Below are 27,688 nucleotides of genomic sequence, written 5' to 3' on the forward strand. Positions count from 1 at the left end.
CCTAGTCCCATAGCTGGGCCTCCCCCAAACAGTTTCGGTTGTCGGTTTGCTGAACTGCCCGACAGTCACACCTCATCAACCTGTAATTCAATCACCGGAAGTATACACAGCTGTGAGAGCAAAGATAACTCCTTATCTGCTTTCCCGCTCTCTGTAACACATATACAATGTGATTTCTATTACTGTTGATGGGCGGTTAGCTGATGGTCTGCTCAGGACTAGTGTGTCTTCCATTCATGTCAGGAAGTCGATCATGACCCCATTGTTTTAGTTAAACTCAAAGCGTTGTCCAGATGATAATTTTTCCCATCAAAACCAATCATGATTCAAGGCCTCACAGTTCAATGTCAATGTCCTTTTCAGAGTTAATCATGAGTCAAAGCTTTCATTGTCCAGTGTCAATGGCCCGTATTTTCCAATCGCAGGCCTTCCGCGGGCGGAGGCCTGCGATCTGGAAAAATCTACGCCCTTACCTAAGGGCTCCCAGGACGCACACGCTTCCACTCCTGGGCCTCTCCAAACTCCAAATGCGCAGGGCCCACACATCCCAGGGGCGCATGTAGTTTGCAGCATCCCTGGGATCATGTGGGCCATGGGGAGCCAATCATAGAAGGGAATCTCCCTTCATACACTTGACAGGATGACCTGTCAAATATATGAATGGAGATCACCCCAAAAACATAGTAAAACTTTAAATAATTTTTTTTTTAAATCACAATTTTAAAATGAGTTGAAATTACAATAAATTAAGTATTTTAAACAAAAATTTAATTAAAAAAATAATTAAAGTATTTTATGGGGTTAAAAATAAACTTATCTTTTATAAAAAAGTATTTTTAAATGATAAATCAGTAAAAAAAATTGTTTTTTAAAAACTTTTTCAACTCTTATCCTGGTAAAAGCAGGCCTCACGCCTGCTTTTACCAGGCGTAAGAATTGTAAGTGTTTTCTGCGGGCGGAGGGTCTCCAAAAAGCGGAACTATACGCCCGCAGAGGCCAATCTCTGGGGCAGCCGGAGGATCTGTCAAGATCATTCTTGACAGATCGGAAATGCCGGTTTCCAGCCCAGCTCTGTGCATGCCTGAAACCAGCATTTCCGATGTCCCTACGGGTGGGTACACAGTGTGTACCCACCCGTAAGGATCGGAATATCTGGGCCAATGTGTTCTCCAAGAACTGATCATGATTCAAACTTTAGATGACTGGCACCTTTTCTGTGCCTCAAAGTTTAACCGTTTCATGCCCTTCAGCGCTGGGGCCAAACTGTTCCATGAAACTTACATTCCCTCTCTTTCTCTTGCTATGTGCACCAGTTAAAAACTGGCATATTCTTACCAAATACAATAATGCACAATTCTGCAGTGAACAAGCTACCGTATGGTATTTGAAAATTGAGTGACTTCAAATGTAAATTGGCCTATTGTGGTTTGAGAGTAAAGTACTGTAACATGCATGCATGGGAGTGTCTGCTGCAATTCTGGAAACTAATGGGCATCCAAGTACAGAGCAATGAAATCAGCAGATCTCTACCCCCTCCAAGGAAATACAAGGATTTTTATCTAAGCAGAAATAATTACATGTGAACTGCTTTTCAGAAGACTCCCAAGTTATTTTTAATCATTCGGGTCTTCAGGGCCAAGTGTTATCACACAGAATCACAGAATCCCCACAGTGCAGATAGAGACCATTTCGGCCCATCGAGCTTGCACCGACACATATCCCACCCTATCCCCGTAACCCCACGTATTTAATCCCCAACACTAAGGGTCAATTTATCATAGCCAAATCAACCTAACCCACACATCTTTGGACTGTGGGAGGAAACCGGAGCACCCGGAGGAAACCCACACAAACACGGGGAGAATGTGCAAACTCCACACAGACAGTCGCCCGAGGCCAGATTCGAACCCGGGTCCCTGGCGCTGTGAGGCAACAGTGCTAACCACTATGCCACCGTGTCTTGTGTCTTAGTTGAAAGTTGGAAATAGTAACTGTGGCATATTTTTGTACCCAGACTCATCACAAGCATGCAAAGCGCATAGGCCACCAGATAGTTCAGTCAGTGGGCGTGATTCAACGATGCGTGGCATAGTTTGCATTTGTCTGCAAGGACATTTATCGTCATGATAAGGGGATGTTCTGAGCCGCGTTGTCCCTGTCCAGTTTCAAAGCGGTTGAGAAATGCCCAACTGAAACCTGGTTGATGTTCTGTAGGGTCAGAGATGATATGGAGATTTACAGGAACATCTGCTTTTTACTCTTCACGCCAGCAAGTTGATGAAGAAAAGTCAAAGGAATCAGGAAAGGTTGGCCATATTGAGTGTTTCGAAGAGAGCTGCACTGTTTGTGGATAGAACAAATCAGATTGAATTGGCAACATGATTTTGTCATAAAATCTATTCACCAATTTTGCTACTGTGTCTGAACTTTGTTGCAAGTTAGGATATTTAGCAATAGTGTAGGGTGTTTTTGCGTGCCCCGTGTTTCTATGACTCTCCCTTGAGTCGACCCGTGCATTAAAAACTCCCCGGTTTGGGTTGTTTCCCTTGGACGGCAGGGGCTTTTGCCAATAGTCCCTGCCTAGCCCATCGATTAGCGGGTAATCCCAAAGAGAGAGAGAGACCAAGGCCAGATAGGTCTTCTCCTATGCCCGATGCGCAGCGTCCCCAGCGGGATTACGGTGTAACCCGGCCTTGACCGGATGCCACCGGTTGGCCTTCCGAATTATACTGCGAACCACAAGCCCCACAACCCCCAAGTTCGGACCCAAGGAGTTACTATGGATAGATTATAATTGACTCAGACAAAACGAAACAGTTCAGGTTGGTCAAAGATCGATTCCTTTTATTACACTCACAAAACGACAACCCCTACTCCTCTCACTTACGGCATAACGAGTAGGTGACCGTGGACACTAGCTTATAACCTTAGACTAAAGTACCCACTCTGTCGGTTATGCCAAACCAACCCCTTCCCAGAATCTAAGCCTAGATAATGGAAACATTCTTCTAACTAAACCCCTCTCCCTGTTTGGTCAGAACCCACACTTGGAAGCCTCCTCACACACTCTTCATCTTTCATAGGCAGTCCCTCGGAACCGAGGATGACTTGCTTCCACATTAAAAATGAGTTCTCAGTTGACTGATGAGTCCAACGCGGGACCTACAGTCTCTGTCACAGGTGGGGCAGACGGTGGTTGAAGGGGCGGGTGGGTGGGGTGTTTGGGTTGATGTGAGCTCCTTGCGCTGTTTGCGCTTGGCTTCCGCTTGCTCCCAGCGAAGAGACTCGAGGTGTTCTGCGCCTTCCCGGATGCTTCTCCTCCACTTTGTGCGGTCTTGGGCCAGGGATTCCCAGGTGTCGGTGGGGATGTTACACTTTTTCAAGGAGGCTTTGAGGGTGTGCTTGAAGCGTTTCCTCTGCCCACCTGGGGCTCTCTTGCCGTGTCGGAGCTCTGAGTAGAGCGCTTGTTTTGGGAGTCTCGTATCGGGCATGCAGACAATGTGACCCGTCCATCGGAGCTGATCGAGCGTGGTCAAAGCTTCGATGCTGGGGATGTTGGCCTGAGCAAGAACACTGACATTGGTGCGCCTATCCTGCCAATGGATTTGCAGCATCTTGCGGAAGCAGCGTTGGTGGTACCTCTCCAGTGCTTTGAGGTGCCTGCTGTACATGGTCCATGTCTCTGATGCATACAGCAGGGCGGGTATCATTGCTGCTCTGTAGACCATGAACTTAGTGCCGGGTTTGAGGTCCTGGTCTTCAAACACTTTCTTCCTCAGGTGACCGAAGGCTGCACTGACACACTGAAGGCGGCGTTGGACTTCGTCGTCGACGTCTGCCCTTGTTGACAGTAGGCTCCTGAGGTATGGAAAGTGGAGGAGAAGCATCCGGGAAGGTGCCGAACACCTCAAGTCTCTTCGCCGGGAGCAAGCGGAAGCCAAGCGCAGGCAGCGCAAGGAGCGCACATCAACCCAAGCACCCTACCCACCCGCCCCTTCAACCACCATCTGCCCCACCTGTGACAGAGACTGTAGGTCTCGCATTGGACTCATCAGTCACCTGCAAACTCATTTTTAATGTGGAAGCAGGTCATCCTCGGTTCCGAAGGATTGCCTCACACACACACACACACACACACACACGTGTTAGCCTGCATCTTGGACACTTGCAGTTCATCAGCAGCCAAACACGTGGGCGGTCCTGGGGATAATGACATCGAGGAATACGCATCCACAATGCTATTCTACATTAACAGCTGCGTCGAGGTCGTCACGACCCATAAAAATATCAGGACATACCCCAAGCAGAAACCCTGGATGAACGGAGAGGTCCGCTCACTGTTGAAAGCACGCGACGCAGCATTTAAATCTGGCGACGCGGCAGCTTACAGTGCAGCTAGGACCAACCTAAAAAAGGGTATCAGGACTGCCAAAAGGAAACAGACACTGCGGATAGTGGATCATTTCCACAACAACTCGGACCCCCGGCGCATGTGGCAAGGCATCCAGTCCATCACTGACTACAAGGGCAAAAACACCAGCCCCCGGTTAGCGATGCCTCCCTTCCGGAGGAGCTTAACAACTTCTACGCTCGCTTCGACAGGGACAACAGGGAGCCGGCTACCAAAGCCTTGCCACCCCCGGAAGACCAGGTGCTCACTCTGTCGACCTCCGACGTAAGGGGTGTTCTACGCGGAGTGAACACACGAAAGGCTGCTGGACCGGATAGCATCCCTGGACGGGTACTCAAGGAATGTGCTGATCAGCTGGCTGATGTCTTCACCGCCATCTTCAATCTGTCATTGGCCCAGGCAGTAGTCCCTACATGCTTCAAGACCGCTACCATTATTCCTGTGCCAAAACAAACGGCTGTGACGTGCCTGAACGACTATCGACCTGTCACACTCACACCCATCATAATGAAGTGTTTTGAGAGACTGGTCCTGGCTCACATCAAAGCCAGTGTTCCCGCCTCTCTTGACCAACACCAGTTTGCCTATTGTGCAAACAGATCAACGGAGGATGCAATCACAACTGCTCTACACTCGGCACTGAATCACTTAGATGGTAAGGAGACCTACATCAGAATGCTGTTCATAGACTACAGCTCAGCATTCAACGCTATCGTCCCCAACAAGCTGGCCACCAAACTCCAAACTCTTGGCCTGAACACTTCCCTCTGCAACTGGACCCTGGACTTCCTAACAAACAGACCCCAGTCTGTCAAATTAGGTAACCACACCTCCCCCCCCCCGACCCTGAACACGGGGGCCCCACAAGGATGTGTGCTGAGCCCCCTCCTCTACTCCCTCTTCACCCACGACTGTGTGGCTGTTCATGGTTCCAACACCATCATCAAGTTTGCGGATGATACCACGGTAGTAGGCCAGATCACCAACAACAATGAGTCAGCCTACAGGGAGGAGGTCCAGCATCTCGTGAAGTGGTGCGCCGATAACAACCTGGCCCTGAACATCAAGAAAACCAAAGAAATCATTGTGGACTTCAGGAAGTCTAAAGGCGGAAGTCACACCCCATCCACATCAATGGGGCTGTGGTGGAAAGGGTGGACAGCTTTAAGTTCCTCGGAGTCCACATCACGGAAGACCTCTCCTGGTCCCTCAATACCTCCTCTCTGGTGAAGAAGGCCCAGCAGCGCCTATATTTCCTAAGGAGGCTGAAGGGATGTAACCTGTCACCCCTGATCCTCTCTAACTTTTACCGCTGCACAATAGAGAGCATCCTGACAAACTGTATCACAGTATGGTATGGCAGCTGTAGCTACTATGACCGGAAAGCCCTGCGGCGGGTAGTCAAAACTGCCCAACGCATTACCGGCACCCGGCTACCGACCATAGAGCACATATACCAGAAACGCTGTTTACGGAGGTCACGGTCCATCATCAAAGACCCTACGCACCCCAGCCACAGTCTGTTCGCCCTCCTGCCATCTGGGAGACGCTACAGATGCATTCGCACCCGTACGACCAGATTTAGGAACAGCTTCTTTCCCAGGGCTGTCATCCTACTGAACTCCACAAATAAACTCTAAAGCCTGCACATCTGCCAATGCACTTTATTATGGTTATGTTTATGTTAATGTATTACAAGCCAAATGTATGTTGAATGTTTAAATGTCTTAATCTAAATGTACACTCTCGGGAGCCGCAAGCCTACATTTCGTTGTACTGCACTTGTGCACTAACAATGACAATAAAAGTTGATTTGATTTGATTTGATTTGTAGAGGTGTATGCTTGATATAATTACCAGCCCTTGTCATTGATTCATGTGGTCCAGGGTCCGTTCAACTCCAGAGACAAAACCGTGCCTAACAGAGGCATGCGATGAGGCCTAGAGAGTTACGTTCAGGCGGTATGGCGAGGCACTAACTTCAGGCGTTCCTGGAGAGTTGACGGACGTGTAGCTACGTGGAGAACCCCGTTCCAAATGGTAGAGAAAAGTAAGTCCTGAATCCCCAAAGTTCACCATATTTATATCCCGTATAATACACAAAACTGGATGGGCGATTCCTGGTTACCATGGTCGCAGAGATGCTAGTTGGTCTTCCTGGTGAAGTCTCTGTCCCGGATTGGTCATCTTGATGAAAACGATAGTAGGCCATTACTGTAGATGAGCAGTTCTCGAAGTGCTAACTGTTTGTTAAGTTCCTGACTGCTCCTTCATTGAAAGAGTCCAGAGGTGTTACGTTTGGCCTGCAAACCTCATTATCCATCCAGACATCCCGGCTCCATGGACAAAAGGTGTTTTTCCACAAATCACACAAGTTCGAATATGAAAAGGCCCCTGCTTTTCACGACGTCCGCGTTGAGACTTGTCCCATGGCAACCCAAAAGACAGACAGTTCCTGCTATCTTCACAGAAACCAAAAGTCAGTCCTTTTTTTTTTAAAGTGGAGAAGTCCAAACTCCATTTTGTAACGCAGCCCATGTGCGTCTCCATTTTAAAAGGGTACATATCCATTTTAAAAGTCCAAAGATCCTTCAGGCCCATGCACCCACTGATGTTGGCCAAACCCTACAATAGTAAAGATGATGGCAGATGCATTCTGGTCAAAAAAAGGATTTTCATGTCTGTATGTTATACAGACACTGATACTGTTCAAAATTACATTTAATGTAAAATCTCACTGGAGTTGATCTGCCAGCTGCATTTTTTACTTTTACTGAACATGTTAAGGTAGCAACTAGAACCCGATTTATGGTAGTGTTTGTCAACTGAGGAACAGACATATATAACAGGGCAAACACATATAACGAATATCTTTTAAAGGACAACATCATTCTGTTTCTTATTGTAGAGGACATGATTCATTTTTCTTTGTGCACATTTCAAAACAGATGTTGCTGTTAGCAATAAGAGCTTGTGGCATTTTTGGACAGAAAGGGAAAGTCAGTTTGCCTTTCTTCTTTAGAATCGTTCTAGGAGGTTTCTTAACAAAGCTAAACATTTGACCTTGCTAAATAATTCCTATTGATCCAACAAATCACTAAACATTTTTATGCTTAGAGTGCTTTAAGTGAAAAAGAGATTTGTAGAAAAGGAAACAAAAACCTTGTTGACCTATAAATAATTCTAATAATTTATTTGCACTGTACAACATCAGAGTTGTCCCAACCAGCAGATGTCACTGTTGCTTCACTTTCAATTCAGAAGATTCAGCTTCTCAATTGTAATTGTCGCTACATCCTATAGCTGTAACACAGTCTGGAAGAAGAGGAAGAGAATAAAACCATTAATCAGGTACATTAAAAGGAACAGTGTGGTTTAAACTCGTTGCACTTCATTCATGTTAACATTCCCGAGTAATTTATATTTAATTTGTTGCGTCACAAAATAAATTGCTCAATTTCCTTTTATTGCATATCTAACAGATCCACTGTAGATGCTGCATCTTGAATTTCCATATGGACAGGCATGTAAAATGATGAGATAGACACTGACGCACTCTGCCTACAACGTAAGCCTTATGAAATCAGCCAGTTTGCTAAGGGTTCTAATTAGAGTACTTTAAGTCTCTAGCAAAGACTTACGAGGCATCAAAGAAAGACAGACTTGTGTTTGCCCTGCACAGAGTCTGTTCCTCAGTTGTCAAGCACGACCATAAATCGGGTTCTAGTTGCTGCTTTAACATGACCACCGGACGTCCCAAAGCGCTTTACAGCCAATGAAGTACTTTTTGGAGTGTCGTCACTGTTGTAATGTGGGAAACGCAGCAGCCAGTTAGTGCACAGCAAGCTCCACAAACAATAATGCCAAGATAATCTGTTTTTTTAGTGATGTTGATTGAGGGATAAATATTGGCCAGGACACTGGGGATAACTCCCCTGCTCTTCTTTGAAATAGTGCCATGGGATCTTTTACATCCACCTGAGAGAGCAGACGGGGTCTCGGTTTGGAGTGTCAGCCTAGAGTTTTGTGCTCAAGTCACTGGAGTGGGACTTGAACCCACAACCTTCTGACTCAGAGGCAAGGGTGCTACCCACTGAGCCATGGCTGACATTGAAATAAAATACCTTATACGAACATACGAATTATGAGCAGGAATAGGCCACTCAGCCCTTCGAGCCTGCTCCGCCACTGAATAAGTTCATGGCTGATCTAATTACTCCACATTCCCACCTACCCCCGATAACCTTTCACCCCCTTGCTTATCAAGAATCTATCTACGTCCGCCTTAAAAATATTCAAAGACTCTGCTTCCACTGCCCTCTGAAGAAGAGAGTTCCAAAGACTCAAGATCCTCAGAGAAAAAATTTCTTCTCATCTCTGTCTAAAATGGGCGACCTCTTATTTTTAAACAGTGACCCCTAGTTCTAGATTCTCCCACAAGAGGAAACATCCTCTCCACATCCACCCTGTCCAGACCCCTCAGGATCTTATATGTTTCAATCAAGTTACCTCTTACTCTTCTAAACTCCAGCGGATACAAGCCTAGCCTGTCCAACCTTTCCTCATAAGACAACCTGCCCATTCCAGGTATTAGTCTAGGAAACCTTCTCTGAACTGCTTCCAATGCATTTACATCCTTCCTTAAATATCTTATTCCCTTTTTTCTCACTCATAGTTTTCTCCAGACTTTGGACCTCCAGCAGCCAAGTGGGTAGCCTGATCCCAAACCACTGTCAATGCTGCTCAGCGTTCGTGGGCGTCTAACTTTCTATGCTCCGTGAGGAGATGCCCGATCTTCATTTTCTAGCTCTCTATGCAGCATAATTGAGACCCAAAGAATGGGGATCAAACTTGCGTCCTGCCACATTGTGATGCAGCATGCTGGCACTCCCCATCTGTGTAACTAGGAACCTGCTACACATTTTTATGGCTTTCTGCGCTGTTTATACAAGCTCATTAGGATTAGACTGAGTGCCAGAATTCATTCACGGTAAAAGAGTGAGATCCGTATTGGTGACCATTGATGTATCTTGCAAGAAACATAACCACGTTTCTAAATGGTGGTATTTCCAATGAGAAGACTGGTACTCTGCCGAAGTTGGCACGGCAGTAGCTATAGTATCTGTGGGAATGCAGATTTGTTTAGGTGGCCCACACAGTAACGTTCTCACAAAATTTTGAGCACAGCTTTCCCAGGAATTTGGCCTTCTTGAAGTGCTCACAATATGGAGACCACAGCCTCTAAAACCAAGGATCCACCTTGGCCCAGTGGGTAGCACTCTCGCCTCTGAGTCAGAAGGTCATGGGTTAAAGTACCCACTCCAGAGACTTAAGCATAAAATCTAGGCTGACACTCCCAGTGCTGCACTGTCGGAGGTGCCGTCTTTTGGATGAGACGTTAAACCGAGGCCCCATCTGCTCTCTCAGGTGGGTGTAAAAGATCCCACGGCACTATCTTGAAGAAGAGCAGGGGAGTTATCCCCGGTGTCCTGGCCAACATTTATCCCTCAACCAACATCACCAAAACAGATTATCTGGTCATTTATCTCATTGCTCTTCGTGGGACCTTGCTGTGTGCACATTGGCTGCCGTGTTTCCCTGCATTACAACAGTACTTCAAAAGTACTTTGTTGACTGTAAAGCGCTTTGGGATGACCTGAGGTCGTGAAAGGCGCTATATAAATGCAAGTTCATTCATATCATAAATTATATATAACCTTTTCAGTCAATTCAAGCAGCAACTACCTATTATCAAATTGGAACATTAGGAAGAGGAGGAGGCCATTCAGCCCTTCGGGTATGTTCTGCCATTCAATTAGATCATGGCTGATCTGCACCTCAACTCCATTTTACCGGCTTTGCTCCCTATCCCTCGATACCCTTACCTAACAAAAAATTATCCATCTCAGTCTTGAAAGCCCCAATTGTCCCAGCATCCACAGCCTTTCGGGGAAGACTGTTCCAAATTTCTACCACCCTTTGTATGAAAACGTGCTTCCCGATTTAGCTGCTGAATGGCCTTAGCTCTAATTTTAAGGTGATGCCCCCACGTTCCTGATTCCCCCACCGGAGGAAATAGTTGCTCCGTATCTACCCTATCAAATCCTTTCAACAGTTTAATGCACAAATGTGCAGAAATATATTTTCACATTTATAAAATCGTTGGTAAAATTATAGGGATATGCAAAGAGCATATGCTCAAGAATATGACAATTTTAAAATCAAAAAGCTTAAACCAGGGAGCCACCACGGTTTAAATAGCCCACTGGATCCACCAGCAGGAACTGGGCAGAACTGCAGCATTTATAAAGCATGCAAGCTAAACACACACAGAATCTAATGGCTGTAAATTGACCTTAATAAAAACAAAATGGGAAGTTTAATAACCATAAAAGCTATGGACTTACGCCAGGGGTAGATTTTGACTGCAGGTGAGTTTCGGGTGGCCAGCTGGCAGGGTGTGCCCATTGGGACGGCTGATAGTGCCAATGGGAGGTCTGGTCTATTTTGAGGACCGGATTTTAGTTAGCATAGGGTCGGTGGGCTGTGGGTGGAAAAGGAGCACCCCGCCCCCACCACAGGCAGCCCGCTGGCTCTGGGCCACCACATTATCGTCGGCCCGGCTCCCTAGGTTGTTTTTGTGGAGCCTGGAGGAACAAGCCTGCTCCTCCCAGCCCCACAGAAATATTTGCTGGGCTCCTCGTCGGCTGGACTTTCAGCAGAAACTATGCTGTGTGTGGACGACGCATGCTTTGCCCCGTTGTGTCCTAAAATGGCAATTGGGGTCCTATGTGTAATCATAGGACACTGATTTGCATAGAAGGAAGGCCTACCACTTGACTCAGGCGGGCACTCCATTCGCCCAGTGCTAGACCCTGGGGAAGACAGGATTGGCCCCACCGTTGGCAAGAACAGGGTGGCAAGTCATTTCCCATTATTCCTGGGATGCTACTGTCCCATTTCTGCTGGTGGGAGGCCTCAACAACTACTATATAAAAAGGAGTTGTGAAAGGAGATTTATAACTTGCAGCAATATGAAGCATTCCCCCCACCCTGCCCCACCCCCGCTCTCGTCTGATTGTCAAGCTGCCTGCCAATGCTCATTGAGTGCTGACAGTTCACCAATCCTATTCAAAATGAGGTCCAACCATGAAGCTGGTTCGGCCTTTTCACTCGTGCCATCGGGCAGGTTGTGCGGCTGCTCGCCCGATGTAGGGTCTGTATGAAAATCGGTCGTTGTGTCTGTTTTTCCTGCAACTACTTCTCTGCTTCTATTCCACTCTCTATTTCTTTGTGACCTTCTCTGTCTTTGTGTTTGCATTCTTCACGTTTTCTCGTTCTCTGTATGGCTTTCATACTCATTCTTTTTCTGGTATCTGTATCTGTTTGTGACTAGTTTTTCTTTCCCACTTTCCTCAATCTCCCTTCCCTTTTGTATGCATCTCAATAATCACTACACATTTCTCAAACATGTTCCTTTATGATGTCTCAGTTTCTAGTTTTACTTTTTCAAAATCCTAAGCGTGGCGTAAGATGGAAGGCAACATGTTGGAGAAAGGTACTGGATTACGAGGCGTGTGGCTGTTGGGAAATTGTGGGTACACACACGAGAGAGGTTGGGTCAGGCTGGAAGTGATTGAGCTGGACTGTGGTTGAGAAGGACTAAGGTGGCTGTGGTCAGGAGGAAGTGCGGGTTGCGATTCACACATGGGAGAGGGTGACCAGAGAATGGCGCAGCCCGAGAGAAAGTGGAGGGCTGGACCTGAGAACAATCAGAGGAATGGTCTTTGGGAACAATCTTGGTGCATTTGGTGGGGATGTAGACCGAGGTCTGGGAGTAATTTAAGCCCTGGGAACACATGCATTTGCTGGAGTCCGAGGTGTGGGAATAGTGGCTAGGATATGTGGCATAAGAGGCCTGGTTGAATGTAGATTAGCTGGGAGCACTCAAGTGATGAGGGTCTGGGAGCATTGAGATGGAGACTGAAGTCTGGGCATTCAGGGGAGTCCAGGGATTGGGAACAGGATAGCAGTGATCTGGAGTAGAGCCAGAGTGTAATTATTGTAGCTTCCTGTCTTTCAGGCTATTAATGATCTGGGCTTTGTTGGTTCTTGAATCATGATTAAAATGTGGTCACCAAGATGGTAATTTTCAATGTAATTGCCTGGGCAGTAACCTGAAATCGGGCGGGTTCTACATCAGGTGGGCGCTCCAACAAGTTACTGCCCAGGCTGTGAGGCTGTAAATTATCTCCCACATCACTCGGAGGATGACATTGAGTTGGCAGATGCATGGAGAAACAAAACAATTGAGAGAAGATCACACATGACAAAAGCATTGGTAGGGAAGGCTCAACATAAATATCAAAGCCTCGTGAATGGAGCAGAAAGCAAGTTCAAACCCAAGAGAAAGGGGAAATCTGTGTAGGCAGAAGGTACTTTAAGTATTGGAAGGTGGGATGGTGAGTTTATTGGTAACTTTTGTGATTTTTTAAGACAATTGTTGATTTATTTAATGTGCATCATGTTGTATAGGGTATGATGTAAACAGACTGCTGAGTGCTTGGTTTGAGTATAAAACAAGGCTTTAATCAACTGTTTCACAACCATGAGATTCTAGTTACATCACTAGTTCCTGGTTACAGAAACATCCTGAGCAAGCTGGGCCCACGCCCGAGTATTTATATTCCTTGGACGGCGCCACCAGCTGGCCGCCCAGTGTTAGTTCATGAGTCATGATAAGATTCATGACAGGGTATACCACGGATTAGGTGGGAGATCAACATGATCTTTTAGAATATTTCAAATTCTTTGATTTGATTGGTTGCGCCTGTGGTGGTTGCTGGCTGTTTATATTACTGTAATTAATTTTAGTGAAAAATTTTATAAAGAGATTTAGTAACTCCTTTTTAGAGACAGTGGTTTTTGATTGTTTTTGGCCAAGATTGGGGCATTGGAGCTAATCAGCATGCTTCATGTCTTACAGTTTCCAAAGTCCGATGGACACATTTACACTTAGGACATTTGTTGGACACAAAACTTTTGATTATATATAGATACACTGGAGGGGACTGTTAATGTTTAAAATTTAAGTCTACTTACTGTTGGTGCAGCGATTTCACCAGCGGAGGCGGGATCGTAGCGGGAGAGCTGGTTGGCGGGTTCCGGTCACGCTCCTGGCTGCAGCCACTCTGTAAAAAGGATTTTTCATTAATAGGGCTTGTTAAACCCGCCCTGCGGGGTTCCCGGCCAATTGAAAGGAAGCAGGTCTGATGACGTCATTTGATGGTGCGCCATCAGCCGGTTTCCTTAAAGGGACCACGGCCGCATTCATTTTGACAGTTGTGCTGTCAGTGTTCTGCAGCATTGAGGTGTTGCAAACACTGACAAGCACTGCACAAAGGTACATGGCTGCACCCAGGCTCTCACATGACTCCCTCCATATGCTTATGGAGGGAGTCACAGTACGCAGGGAGGTCCCCTTCCCTTCCAATGGGCGGAAGAGACCTCCCCAATGTGATGAAATATTCCATTCATCACTGCCTGTGACTGTGGTTGGTTTCAGGTTTCCCCTCACCATTGTATTGCCTGTGACTGTGGTTGGTTTCAGGTTTCTCCTCACCATTGTATTGTATATTGGAATGTATGGAATGTGTTGTGTGTAGGGCTCCGCCCATACCTGGCCTCTATGTAAGCCAGCTCAGTCTGGCCTCATATCCAGTACTGCAGAGCTCCAAATGGAAGATACCTCTCTCCACTGTGTGTTATCTTCTAAGTTAATAAAAGCCTTGTTTTGTTCCGCTAACATCGAGTCTCGGGATTATTGAGGCACATCAATTTTATTAACTTATTTTTCAACACAATGGATCAACTCCTGAAACCCGAACGTTTGGATTTGGATCAGCATGCTCCGGACGCATCAGCACGCTTCGGACACTGGTTTATGTGTATGGAATTCTTCCTGGACAATTCCGCAGCCGTCAAAGACGCTACGGACGCTGCGAGTATGAAACTCGGAATTCTGCGGAATTGGGTAAGCCACCGGGTTTACCCCCTCATCCAAGACGCCGACACGTACCTGGCCGCCTGCGACATCTTAAAGGCGCATTACCAGCAGCCTACGAATGAGGTGTATGCTAGGCATCTGCTCGCCACTCGCGCACAGCGACCTGGGGAATCGGTGGAGGAGTTCCTAGGCACCCTGAAAATGCTTGGCAAAGACTGCAAGTGCCGAGATGTAAAAGCCGCAGTGTACACCGACGAGCTTGTTCGCGATGCCTTTATCACAGGCCTCAGCTCCACTTACATCCGGCAAAGACTGCTGGAAAAAACGGGATTGGACCTGAAACAGGCTGCGGACACCGCGCGATCCCTGGATGTGGCCCAGAGAAACTCGGACGCCTACTCTTCAGCCCGCGCCGTCCACGCCGCCACGTGTGCACCAAGGGCGCCGCCATCTTGGAAGGCATCTTCCCCGCCCGGCAGCCCGACACCGTCGGGGCACCGCTCTCCCCCCACCCAGGACACCAATGCAGCCTGGTTGCACATTGTACAGGAGGGCAAAAGCAGGGATGTCATCAGGAGTACCAGGCTGCAGTGGTGCAAACCTTTCAATGATCTCCGTAGATCACGTAATGTTACTGCAAAGCCACACTCAGCCTCATCCTGCTGTGTCACTCATCACATCCCCATCACTCTGCCTTCCCTACCCTACTCCTGCACATCTTTACTCACACCAACTTACCTTGCACCTCCACCCATCCCTCTCTATCTACATTATCACTTCCCCATCTCACTAGCCAACCCTCACACTCACCCTCATCCTAGTCCAATCATACCAACTTGCTAGGGTAGGCACTTTGGTGTTTTATGCAATGTTCATGTAAATTTTCTGTTAGTGTTGTCAAACATTGAAATCTTTATTTTCAACACTTCGTGTTCTTGGACAGATTTGTGTGCACCTTTGGAAGTGGCTTTGTGAGTGGCAGTGAATGGTGAGACATAACGGTACCCCCCGCAATGGTGATGAGTGTGAAAGGAATGGCTTGGTCATTGTAGGAATGCTTTATGGTGTTGGTGTGGGGTGGTGTTAACCTGGAGCATCATGTGGCAGCCAGGGTGTACAGCGTCAAGTGAAGTAAATCTGGCCATGGTGATGCCATCGCTGGCCTCCCGGGCAACAATGTTGTTAGGTGCTGATGCCCTGTGTCCTGTGCAGCATCAGGTGATGGCGGAGAAGGGTGGTATTGTTGTTGGTGATGTTGGTGTGCCTGGTGATGTTGATATTGTGGCTGATCGTGGTGGGATTCTGAGGACCAAGGTGAGATTTTTTCAAGGGCACCGATGTTGCTGGAATAGATGGCAGCTGAGGTTGAGATGACAGAAGCGATCTGTCAATGGTGAGAGAGCTTGCTCCAAGGAGATGACAGTGGAGAGTTTACTCCAAACACTTCCAAACTGCATACAGCTCAAAAGTGTCTTCCAAGTCCTGAAGGCTCAAGCTTCTGACATTGGAAAGTGACCAGCTGTGAAATGGCAGCTTTCATCCCACTTTTGCAGCTGTCACTTATTCACAGCAATGGGGAGACACAGAGAACCCGACCTACTTACCTGACATGATCTCCAAACAACATGAACCCCGTTAAAAATGTGGTAAAATAGAAAAAGGCTGGCAAAATAGTAGTAAACAAGCACTTAACAGGCAGTTAAATATCTTAAATGCCTCCCCCGCCGCTTGGTGTTGGGTCTGTTTGGAAATCGCAGACCTGACACTTTGGAAACTTACATGGAGGCAGGTTCGCAGCGGGTTCCCAACCCGCTGTCAATCATTTCGATTTTGACAGCGGACCCGCCTCCGAACCCACACTCTGAGCGCTGGTAAAATTCAGCCCTTTGTGTTTATACCGGTTATAGTTTTTGTTTGATTTATTTTATGTTCCGTGACACAGGAGGTGGAATATATTCCAGGAGACAAAGTTAAGATCTATGAAAATAAATTATTTTTGAAAGTACTTGTCAATGTGTTCTGCCAGTTTCTGGATGGCCACATTTTTGTCAGTCACATCAAGAAAAAGGAAGCTGTGTGTGATGTTTAATCAAGACAGATGACATTCATATGACCTTGTGGTATGGTACATTAGATGATATTAATTGCCTATAGATGTCCCTTTTCAACTGAAAATTTTCACGTCATATTTGGGAATTGTACTAATTAGGAAGGAAAGAATTAGATGAATCCAATTCATTACACTAAATCTGCATATAAAATTTTGTTAATTAAAAAGAGGCTCAAAATTGTGAATTGTATCTTTATGAAAGTTGGCTATTTATTTTTATTCTGTAACTGGGAAAACATATTAATTATTCTATTTAGCCCTACTTTATACATGCGAATTAGATTAATTACATCACCCAGCCAAAGTAATTAGATTAATTATATTATACAAGCAAAGCACCATGGTATCACTGTTGTCTGATGAGTGCCAACAAATTACTGCATATTCATGCTTACTACAAAATGCATACACCGCAAAACACTCCACACTCCTCCTGCCTGCATTAGGTACTGAAAATAAATGCTGTCAAGTCAGATGGTAGAAGTTCTTACTGGCACTGTTACTTAAAACATAAACTAACTTTATACTCTGTCAGTATATTGCTGCCACTTTTCTTGTATGGGAGTCATATCTTATTCTCTGTAGCATCTTAGGAATTCCAGTATCACTGCTTTCAACATCATAAAATATGTTGACGTTCCCAGTGTAACATTAGACTAGATTAGATTAGATTAGATTTATTTGCCATATATAACAAGTACAATGGAATGCTTGTTCCCCGTAGGGACGCGTCAGCTATACAACATATCTAAATATGCTGAATATATTTGCTATAATATGCAAATAAGGGTCCTATGATATTATAAAACCCTAACATTTATACAGGATATTTTATCTCTATGTCTAAACCATACTCCTTTAAACTGCACATCCTATTTTGAGAGGGTGCAGATGGTTTTCCTGTAAATCGGCACTTTCAGTGTCACACAACCCTTGGTCCCCACAATCATTTATTGTTATATCTTTAGCACCTTGTTTGTTCATTTACCTCACTCTGATACAGCACTGGGCAGTTTTACAAGTGAAACCGAAAGGGAAAGTATGTCATTTACAGAAATAACAGTGCTCAGGCAGTAAACTATAAATATTGTATGGAGTACCTTGTTGGTTTGGATCTTGGGTCGAATTCATAGTTTTAAACTTGCCCACCTACTGGTCCAAAAGCATCCATACAATTGTGTAGCTCCCTGCTAGCCATCCATTATTCCACAGGTAAAAAGCACACACAGAGCGTGCAGGTTACTTCCATGTAACCGTTTCATTTTTGAGGTCAAATGCCAGTGAGATGTTACAATTCTGACATGGTGGGTCTTCATTCCCAACAGTCTGATCTCTGCACTCAACTCATTCCAGTGCTAAACCATTAACTTTTCTTTTTAAACACAGGCAAGGAAAAATAATCAAACTTCTGTATGACTGTATATTGTATCTAACTGAATTGTACATTACTAGATGGTAAAAGATAAATAACAAGTGTGTAAGGAGCCTGTGTGTGCTTTGAGCTTAGTGTGTACTGGCCCCAAAACCAATTTGTGATGACATACGCAGCTATCGTTTACCTCTACCTTCCATTATACAATGAGTAATTATCACTGTCTGATTTGATTTCCAACAAATTAACATAATTATGTGCTACAGTGATTTTACTACCATTGCATGGTAATGCCGTACTCATTTAAAAGACATACAGAACAATTGTGTACTAGATTAGAAACAGCAGTGTTCATTTAAAAAATGAAACACCAAACAGTAATTATAATAGGGCCTATCTTTGTTAAATACATTTGTGTTGCTAATTGCATCATTTCCAAATTTGTTCCCTGGTGACTGGAACTAAAAGGTCAAGAAATTGGTGACCTTTGCGCCTCCCGTTATCACCTCTGGGGGGCGATAATGGGGCGTTAACCACTTACCGCCCGGGCGCGGCGAGAATATCGCCTCCCGTGAAATTCGGCGGGAGGTTTGAGGCAGCGGTATGGTGTTGCACCCAGATCTCCTTCGCCCGGAGATCGTGACATCATCGCCGTGCGCATCACCACAGTAGCGCCCCAGACATGAACTTCAGTTTTGCCCCCTACAGCATTGCCAAGCGACAACACCGACAGCTGCAGGGGGCGTTCATCAGGAGGTCGGGCACTTCAAGGGGCGATACTTAAAGGTGAGGGGGCCGAGGTACGGAAAAAAATAATCAATGCCCGTTTTGTGTTTTTATTTCCTTTTTTCCCCCAGCGCTCGATCAGCTCGGCACCCTGCTGCAGTGCATCGGGCTGATCGGGCTGGATCGCGGCTGCCGACGGGGACCAGGTAAGTTTTCCCCTTGCAGAGCCTGCAGCGATGACCCTTCCCTTTAAGGGATGGAAGGAGTTTGCACATTCTCCCTGTGTCTGCGTGGGTTTCCTCCGGGTGCTCCGGTTTCCTCCCACAGTCCAAAGATGTGCGGGTTAGGTTGATTTGGCTGTGATAAATTGACCCTTCGTGTTAGGGGATTAAATACGTGGGGTTACGGGGATAGGGTGGGATATGTGTCGGTGCAGGCTCGATGGGCCGAAATGGCCTCTATCTGCACTGTGGGGATTCTGTGTGATTCTGTGTGAAGGAGCCTTCCAACTCGGTACGGCCCATTGTGCACCTACCGCCCCGCCTGCTGCTTGTTGTGCTCCAGGAAGGAAGTGGAGCACTTGATTTAGCACCCCACTTCCTTCCTAGAGCGCAAAACCTAATTTTTTCAAAGTTTTTTAACTTTTAAAAGTTAGTGCCCCAAATGGGGCTATAATGAATTTTCCCCCCAAAATGTTTCAAGGACAGGAAATGGTTATTAGACTCAACAAGCATGTCCCTTTCTGGCAGATCAAACCCACCTACTGACCTTCTTACCAGATCCATTAATCCTTTCTCTCTTCAAAAGCACTTCAAAAACCCCACCATGGCAAGATGTGAAACTGAATTTGTAGGCTTCCACCCAGAAAAAAAGTCCATGAAAGCTGGTGGATTATTGTAAAAACCCAACTGGTTCACTCAGGGAATGGAACCTGCCACCCCTACCAGGTCTGGCCTACATCTGACAGCCCCATACTACGTGGTTGACCCTAAACAAGCACTCCACTTGGAGCTCCGACATGGCAAGAGAGCCCCAGGTAGGCAGAGGAAGCGCTTCAAGGACACCCCCTCAAAGCCTCCTTGAAAATGTGCAACATCTCCACCGACACCTGGGAATCCCTGTCCCAAGACCGCACAAAGTGGAGGAGAAGCATCCGGGAAGGCGCCGACCACCTCGAGTCTCTTCGCCGGGAGCAAATGGAAGCCAAGCGCAAACAGCGGAAGGAGCGCACATCAACCCAAGCACCCTACCCACCCGCCCCTTCAACCACCGTCTGCCCCACCTGTGACAGAGACTGTAGGTCCCGCATTGGACTCATCAGTCACCTGAGAACTCATTTTTAGTGTGGAAGCATGTCATCTTCGGTTCCGAGGGACTGCCTAAGAAGAAGGTTGACCCATAATGACCTAGTGACCTCTCGGCACTCAGTTTTAAAAACAATGGGCCAGAAATTCGGGTCCCCACGGGTGAGTACGCGCTGGGTACTCACTCGTAGGGCCAACGAAAGTGCTGGTTTCGTGCATGCACTGCACATGCGCTGGAAACCGGAACTTCCGTTCCCTTGAAGGAAGGGGTTCACAAGTCGAACGCATGCGCCAGAGAGGCAGCGCATAGTATTGCCTGGAACTTCTGATTTTTTTACAGGTTTCTCCGGGAGGGTAAGTCTACATCAGCTACACTTTTAAAAAGCAGGCGCAAGGCCTGCTTTTAACAAGGTAAGTGGTGAATTAAGTAAAATTAAAACATTTTTTCCACAGGTTTATTATTTTTAAATACTTTAAAGAAAGGTAAGTTTATTTTTAGCCCCGTTAAAAACTGTAATTTTTTTTTTCCAAAATTTAAATTATTGTTTAAAATAGTTATTTTATGTAATTTGTAGTTATTTTAAAAATGTGATGTTTTAAAAAAAAATTATTTGAAGTTTTAGTTAGGTTTTGAGGCCGATCTCTATTCATAGATTTGACAGGTCTTCCTGTCAAATTTATGAATGGAGATTCCCTGCTACCATTGGCTCTCCATGGCCCACGTGATCCCAGGGGACGCTTTGAACTAACTGCGCCCCTGGGATACGCAAGCACTGCGCGCCGGCAGCTGGAGCAGGCCCAGGATCGGATTCCATGCGGGCCCACAGCTCAACGGCCGCGCGCTAGGTAAGTGCAGGTCGGGGGCTTGCACCCGCGGGAAGCCTCCGTCCCGAATTTCTGGGCCAATGGCTATGGAAGGACTGCCAGCACCTACTCAGGGCAATCAATGATGGGCAATAAATGCAGCCTTTTCAGTGTCATCCTGGAAACAAATTTAAAACAAATTCGAATAGTATTTATGAACACATTTATGATTGTGCTGAGAATATGAGGGCAATTTTCTTCAACTACTTTTTCGTTTCAATAATATGCAAATTTCACAGTAACATGCAGCTTTTTGAAGCCAAGTTTTTTTGAAAGTACAGGAAACTTTCTGGTATCCGGCACTGATGGGACCGAGCTGGTGCCATCCCATCAAAACTGCCGTAGAAACCAGCACTAATGTTAAAACATACGGAGCTTCTGAGCTCCGTGTGAAGCAACAAACCCTGTTGCTTAGCAACAGCTTCAAAACAGTCGGCGTAGCTTGTAAGTGTCTCTGTAGCTAAGCAACAGCTTCAGCTAAACCTTGCAGAGCCACGACTGCAGAAAAAAAGCAACAAAAAGAAAAAAAAACTTATCTGAACCGACTCCTGAATTTTGCCGGTGGATAGAGCTTTCCGGACATTTAACCTCCGGATAAACGAAAGTTTCCCGTATCATAATTTCTGAAGTAATTAAGAGAAAGATAAAAGACAACAAAGTTTGTGTTTTCTCTCCCTCCTTTCTTGAATAGCGGTGTTACATTTGCAACCTTCCAATCAGCTGGGCCCATTCCAGAATCTAGGGAATTTTGGAAGATCAAAGCCAATGCATCCACTATCTCTTCAGCCACCTCTTTTAGAATCCTAGGATGTAAGCCGTCAGGTCCAGAGGATTTGTCAGCTTTTAGTCCCATTAGTTTCTCTAGTACTTTTCATCTACTTCTATTAATTACATTAAGTTCCTCACCCTCATTAGACCCTTGGTTTTCCACCATTTTTGGTATGCTTTTTGTGTCTTCTACTGTGAAGACAGATACAAAATATTTGTTTAACGTTTCTGCCATTTCCTTATTCCCCATAATAATTTCTCCTGTCTCAAAAAGCCTCAAAGGGACCTTTGCTACACTTAACCTTTTTACATACTTGTAGAAACTCTAACAATCTGCTTTTATATTTCTTGCTAGTTTTCTCTCGTATTCTATATTTTCCATTTTTATCAAGTTTTTGGTCAACCATTGCTGGTTTCTGAAACTCTCCCAATCCTCAGGCTTACTATTATACTTTGCAACATTATGAGCTTCTTCTTTCAATCTAATGCTATCCTTAACTTCTTTAGTTAGCCATGATTGGATCTCTTTTCCTGTGGAGTTTTTGTTTCTCAATGGAATGTATTTTTGTTAAGAATTATGAAATATTTCTTTAAATGCTAGTCACTGCTTATCTACCTTTTAATCTATTTTTCCAATCTACCTTAGCCAACTCGCCCCTCATACCTATGTAATTGGCTTTATTTAAGTTTAAGACTCTAGTTTCTGACTTAGGCAAGTCACTCTCAAAATTGTGAAATTCGATCATATTATGATCACTCTGCCCCAGAGGATCCTTTACTATGAGATTGCTAATTAACCAGGTCTCATTACACAGTACAAGATCTAAAATAGCCTGTTCGTGGTTGGTTCCATGACATATTGTTCTAGGAAACTGTCCTGAAAGCATTCCATAAACTTGTCCTCCAGACTACCTTTGCCAATTTGATTTGTCCAGTCTACATGAAGGTTTAAGTCCCCCAAGATTATTGCATTACCTTGGTTGAAAGCTCCTACTATTTCTTGATTAATATTCCGTTCAACGGTATAGCTACAGTTATGGGGCCTATATACTACTCCTACCAGTGTTTTCTGCCCCTTGTTATTCCTTATCTCCACCCATACTGATTCTACTTCTTGATCTTCCGAGCCAAGATACTTTCTCACTACTGTCCTATGTCATCCTTTATTATCAGGGCTCCTCCCCCTCCTTTTCCATTCTGCCTGTCTTTTTGAAACGTCAAGTACCCTGGAACATATAGGGGGAAAAATTCAGTTGGTTTGCGCCTTCCGTTAGCGCCTTAAGAGGGCGCTAATGGGGCGCAAAGCAACTAGCGCCCGTGGGCGGCGATGTTTGTGCCGCTCGCGAAATTAACTAGACATTTTGCAGCGGCGCTAAACACTACCGCCACGATCACCTGTGCCGGCAGATCGTGACGTCAGTCGAGTGCGCAACGCCCCAGTAGTGCCCCGGACTGGATATTGAGTGGGCCCCCTGCCTTACCGCCTGCCGCTAGCAACGACAGGTTGAGGGGAGCGTTTTGCAGTCAGGAAGGGACTGGGGGAGCGCTATTTAAAGGCGACCGCTTCCTGCCTTTTTTTGTTGGTGACATTTTTGCACCACACATTCTGAGAGAGAGAGAGAGAGAGACTTCCGGAGAGATTCAACGCTGTGTGAAGGAGTTTTGGGTACTGAGCAGCACTTTGCAGGTTCATTTTGATTTGCCCTTTCTTGTATCGATTTAGAAGAGACTGTGGGGGCTGCACTCTGAGCTCTTTCCCTGGGCCTCTCCATTGTTTTTTCCAGCAGATTTGATGTACAGGTCTCTCCAGGCCGAGATTGAAGGCTACAATGAGCAGGATGTGGATGGAGAGCAAAATCAACCCTCCCCTTTAAGAACTGGCCGGCGCCAGTGTGTCTGTGTTCCATTGCTGACTGACATCACATGAGCTTCGCCAGCGCTCTGAGGTAGCGTCTCGCTCCTCGGCCTTTGCGCCTTAAGAGAGGTGTGTAGCGCCTGATTTAGCGCTTCAATCAACTCCAGGGGTGATAAAAGCCAAGTTTTCAGTTGGAGGCAATAATTAGCGCCAGGCGCTAAACTTTGCGCACGGCCAATAATCGTGCCCCAAACGGGGCGATACTGAATTTTTCCCCCATAGAGTGGTGATAATGGGGGACTTTAATTACCCAAATATCGATTGGGATAAGGCTAGGGTAAAGGGAAAGGAGGGGGTAGGAATTTCTGAAATGTGTTCAGAAAAATTTCCTTGACCAGTATGTTCTTGGCCCAACTAGGAAGAAGGCATTGCTGGATCTGGTGCTGGGGAATGAGGTGGGCCAGGTCGACCAAGTGTCTGTGGGAGAACACTTGGGTACGAGTGATCATCCTATCGTAAGATTTAAATTAGCAATGGAGAGGAGCAAGGAATAATCTAGAGTGGAACTTCTAAACTGGAATAGGACTAACTTCAATGGGATGCGAAAGGATCTAGCCAGGGTAAAATGGAACCAAAGACTGACAGGAAAAACTGTAACGGAACAATGGGTGATCTTTAAGGAGGAGATGTTCCAAGTACAGGCTAGGTACATTCCAACAAGAGGGAAGGGTAAGGGAACCAAAGCAAGGGCTCCTTGGATGATAAGGGAGATAGAGAAGATGATGAAACAAAAAAAGAGGGTGCATGATGCATGTCAGGTGAATTCTTCAAGGGAGAGCCAGACCAAATACAATAAGTTGAGAGGGGAAGTGAAGATGAAAATATGATTGGCAAAGGGAGAATATGAGAGTAGAATGGCAGTTAACATAAAAGAGAACCCAAAAATCTTCTACCGGCATGTAAACAGTAAGCCGGTAGTAAGAGGAGGGATGGGGCCTATTAGGGACAAAGAAGGTGATATATGCTTAGAGGCGCAGGGCAAGGCTAGAATACTCAATGAGTACTTTGTATCGGTGTTTACTAAGGAGGTGGATGCTGATAAAATATCGGTGGAAGTGGAAAAGGTAGAAACAATGGAAGGGGTGAAAATTGATAGACAGGATGTACTAGAAAGACTGGGTGTGTTTAGAGTGGATAGGTCACCTGGTCCAGATGGCTTGCATCCCAAGTTGCTAAGGGAATTGGGGGAGAAGGTAGCGGAAGGGCTTGCCATAATTTTCCAATATTCCCTAGATGAGGGGGAGGTGCCTGAGGATTGGAAAGTGGCAAATGGGACACCATTGTTCAAGAAAGGGTGTAAGGACAATCTTAGTAACTACAGGCCGGTCAGTTTAACATCAGTGGTGGGTAAAGTTTTAGAAACAATAAATCAAGGAAAAAATTAACGGGCACTTGGAGAGGTTTAAGCTAATTAAGGAGAGCCAACACAGATTTATAAAAGGCAGATCGTGTTTGACTAATCTAATTGAATTTTTTTATGAAGTAACAGGGAGGATTGATGAAGGGAATGCAATGGATGTTGTCTACATGGATTTTAGGAAGGCGTTTGACAAAATACCACATAGAAGGCTATTTAACAAAATTGAGGCTCATGGAATAGGTGGGTCAGTAGCAGCTTGGATAAGGAATTGGCTTAAGGATAGAAAACAGCAAGTTGTGGTAAATGGCTGTTTTTCAGACTGGAGGATGGTGGACAGTGGTGTTCCCCAAGCGTCAGTGCTGGGGCCACTGCTTTTTTTGATATATATAAATGACCTGGATATTGGAATACAGTGTAGAATTTCTAAATTTGCCGATGACACCAAACTTGGGAGTGTTCCAAACAGTGAGGATGATACCAATCGACTGCAGCAGGACATAGAAAGGCTAGCAGAATGGGCAGACAAGTGGCAGATGAAATTTAATACAGAGAAATGTGAGGTAATGCATTTTGGCAGAAGGAACAGGAAGAGGCAATATACACTTAATGGCACAGTTTTAAAGAGTGTGCAGGGACTGAGGGCCCTGGGAGTTAATGTGCATAGGTCCCTGAAGGTGGCAGGACATATTGAGAGAGTGGTTAACAAAGCATATGGGATCTTGGGCTTCATAAATAGAGGTATTGAGTACAAAAGTAGAAAAGTTATGCTGAACCTTTATAAAGCGCTGGTTAGACCACAACTGGAGTATTGCGTCCAGTTCTGGTCACCACACTTTAGGAAGGATGTGAAGGCCCTTGAGAGGGTGCGGAGGAGATTTACCAGAATGGTTCCAGGGATGGGGGATCTTAGCTACAAGGACAGGTTGGAGAAGCTGGATTTGTTTTCATTAGAGTAAAGGAGATTGAGGGGTGATTTGATAGATGTGTACAAAATTATGACAGGTTTGGATATGCTAGACGGGGAAAGGCTGTTCCCACTAGTTGATGGTACAAGGACTAGGGAACACAGATTTAAGGTTTTGGGCAAGAGATACAGGGGGGATGTGAGGAAAATCTTTTCTACACAGCGAGTGGTGAGGACCTGGAACTCGCTGCCGACTGAAATGGTGGAAACGGAGACAGTCAAAGTTTTCAAGGGGAGACTAGATAGGCACTTGAGGGAAATAAACTTGCAGGGCTACGGGGATAGACGGGGGAATGGGACTGACTGCATTGCTCCACAGAGAGCCGGCACATACTCGATGAGCCAAATGGCTTGCATCTGTGCCGTAATGACTCTATACCATTTCCCTTCCTAATTTCTTGCTGTACCTGCATGTTAACTTTATGTGATTTGTGTACAAGGACACCCAAATCCCTCTGAATACCAACATTTACGAGGTGATTGGAGATGTAATCATGATTAAGTAGCAATATATTCCCAAAATGGCAACAGTATCACTGTACAAGAAACTGCAAAAGAAAGAACTTGCATTCATATAGAATCTTTAATGTCCCCAGGACATCCCAAAGCACTTCATAGCCAATTAAGTACTTTTAAAGTGTAGTCACTGTTATAATGAAGGGAAACACAGCAGCTAAATTTCTCACAGGAATGTCCCACAAACAGCAATGAGATTAATAACCTGATAATGAGTTCTGATGATGTTGATTGAGAGATAAATGTTGGCCATGACAGCAAGACAACTCTCCTAGTCTTCAATGGAACATAGGAATTGCTAGACAACAAAAGACCAAGGTCTATCTTGTTCGCCTTCTACTATCCTGGTAGTCACATGCTACTATGATGATGGTGTTGTTGACTAATCGTAGCAATCAAGCTTTATCAATTAGTCTATAGCAGGCCCAGAGATAACACAAGGAAAACCTCAGTGGTGGAGCGCATAGGGAACCATAGGTCCAAAGTCACTGTTTTCCTCCCAAGCACTCTTCTTCGAATAGTGCCACCAGAGAGAGTAAACGGGACCTCGGTTTAATACAGCGGAAAGATGTCACCTTCAACAGTGCAGCACTTCTGCAGTACTGTGCTGAAGCGCCAGCTTAGAGAAGATGCTCAAATCTCTGGAGTGGAGCATGAACCCACAACATTTTAACTCTGAGGCAAGAGTGCTAATATTGAGCCAAGGCTAACACAGAAATGAAATGATCAGATAGAGGAAACACTGAATTGACTGTGTGTTGGGAGCAAAAAACGTGTCTTTGAAACAAGGGTGTAGATTTTCTGATCTGTCTTCCAATGTTAGTCAGGCAATGTGCTATTAACACTTGTTTGACTGTTAGTACGTTAACTCCGCCTGATTTTGCATGGTAAGCTTCATTCAGGTAATGTGGACAACCTCCCTACCCATTTTCAGTCTAGCGTTGAGAGCTTGCCAGTGGCGAGACAGGAAACGACATGAACAGCCCTTAAAAGGACTGATGGGTAGATTTAAAGGGATAATTACAAAGGATGATAGATTAATTCCAAACTCTGTCTCCTCTGGCTCTCCATCCACCACTGACCTCCTAAACCGTCCTCACGCTTCTGCCTTTTATGCCTTTGTTCTCACCAAGTGACCCGTGTTTCCTATTTTTGTTGTTCCCTTAGTAAATTCCCAATCTGTGTTCTCCCAAGTGCAAGGGCCACAAACCTGAAGGCATATGGTGCACAACTGGTCTTGTGATTCAATGCCAGATCTGGCTTGATCATGCCCAGCATTACTACACCTTGCTTGCTGAGCTTTAAATTGATGGAAATCTGGGGTAATGGATCTTTGCTCAGAAATCAATTAGTTATGCCCATGTAGCTAATC

General features: G+C 45.5%; 1 long non-coding RNA gene across 1 annotated transcript in view; it reads right to left on the reverse strand.

The window, feature by feature from the left end:
- Window positions 1-7,329: 7,329 nt before the first annotated feature.
- LOC147101778 (uncharacterized) overlaps window positions 7,330-27,688 on the reverse strand; it is a 102,526-nt gene continuing 82,167 nt past the window's right edge. The window contains exons 2-3 of the long non-coding RNA XR_015073403.1: window positions 13,514-13,602; window positions 7,330-7,726 (exon numbers count right to left, since the gene is read on the reverse strand). This is a non-coding gene — a long non-coding RNA (uncharacterized LOC147101778). The remainder of the gene's footprint in view (window positions 7,727-13,513; window positions 13,603-27,688) is intronic.

This window comes from Somniosus microcephalus, chromosome 23 (genome assembly GCF_052327205.1).
Source record: "Somniosus microcephalus isolate GS21.2 chromosome 23, FLI_Smic_1.0, whole genome shotgun sequence".
Taxonomy (NCBI): domain Eukaryota; kingdom Metazoa; phylum Chordata; class Chondrichthyes; order Squaliformes; family Somniosidae; genus Somniosus; species Somniosus microcephalus.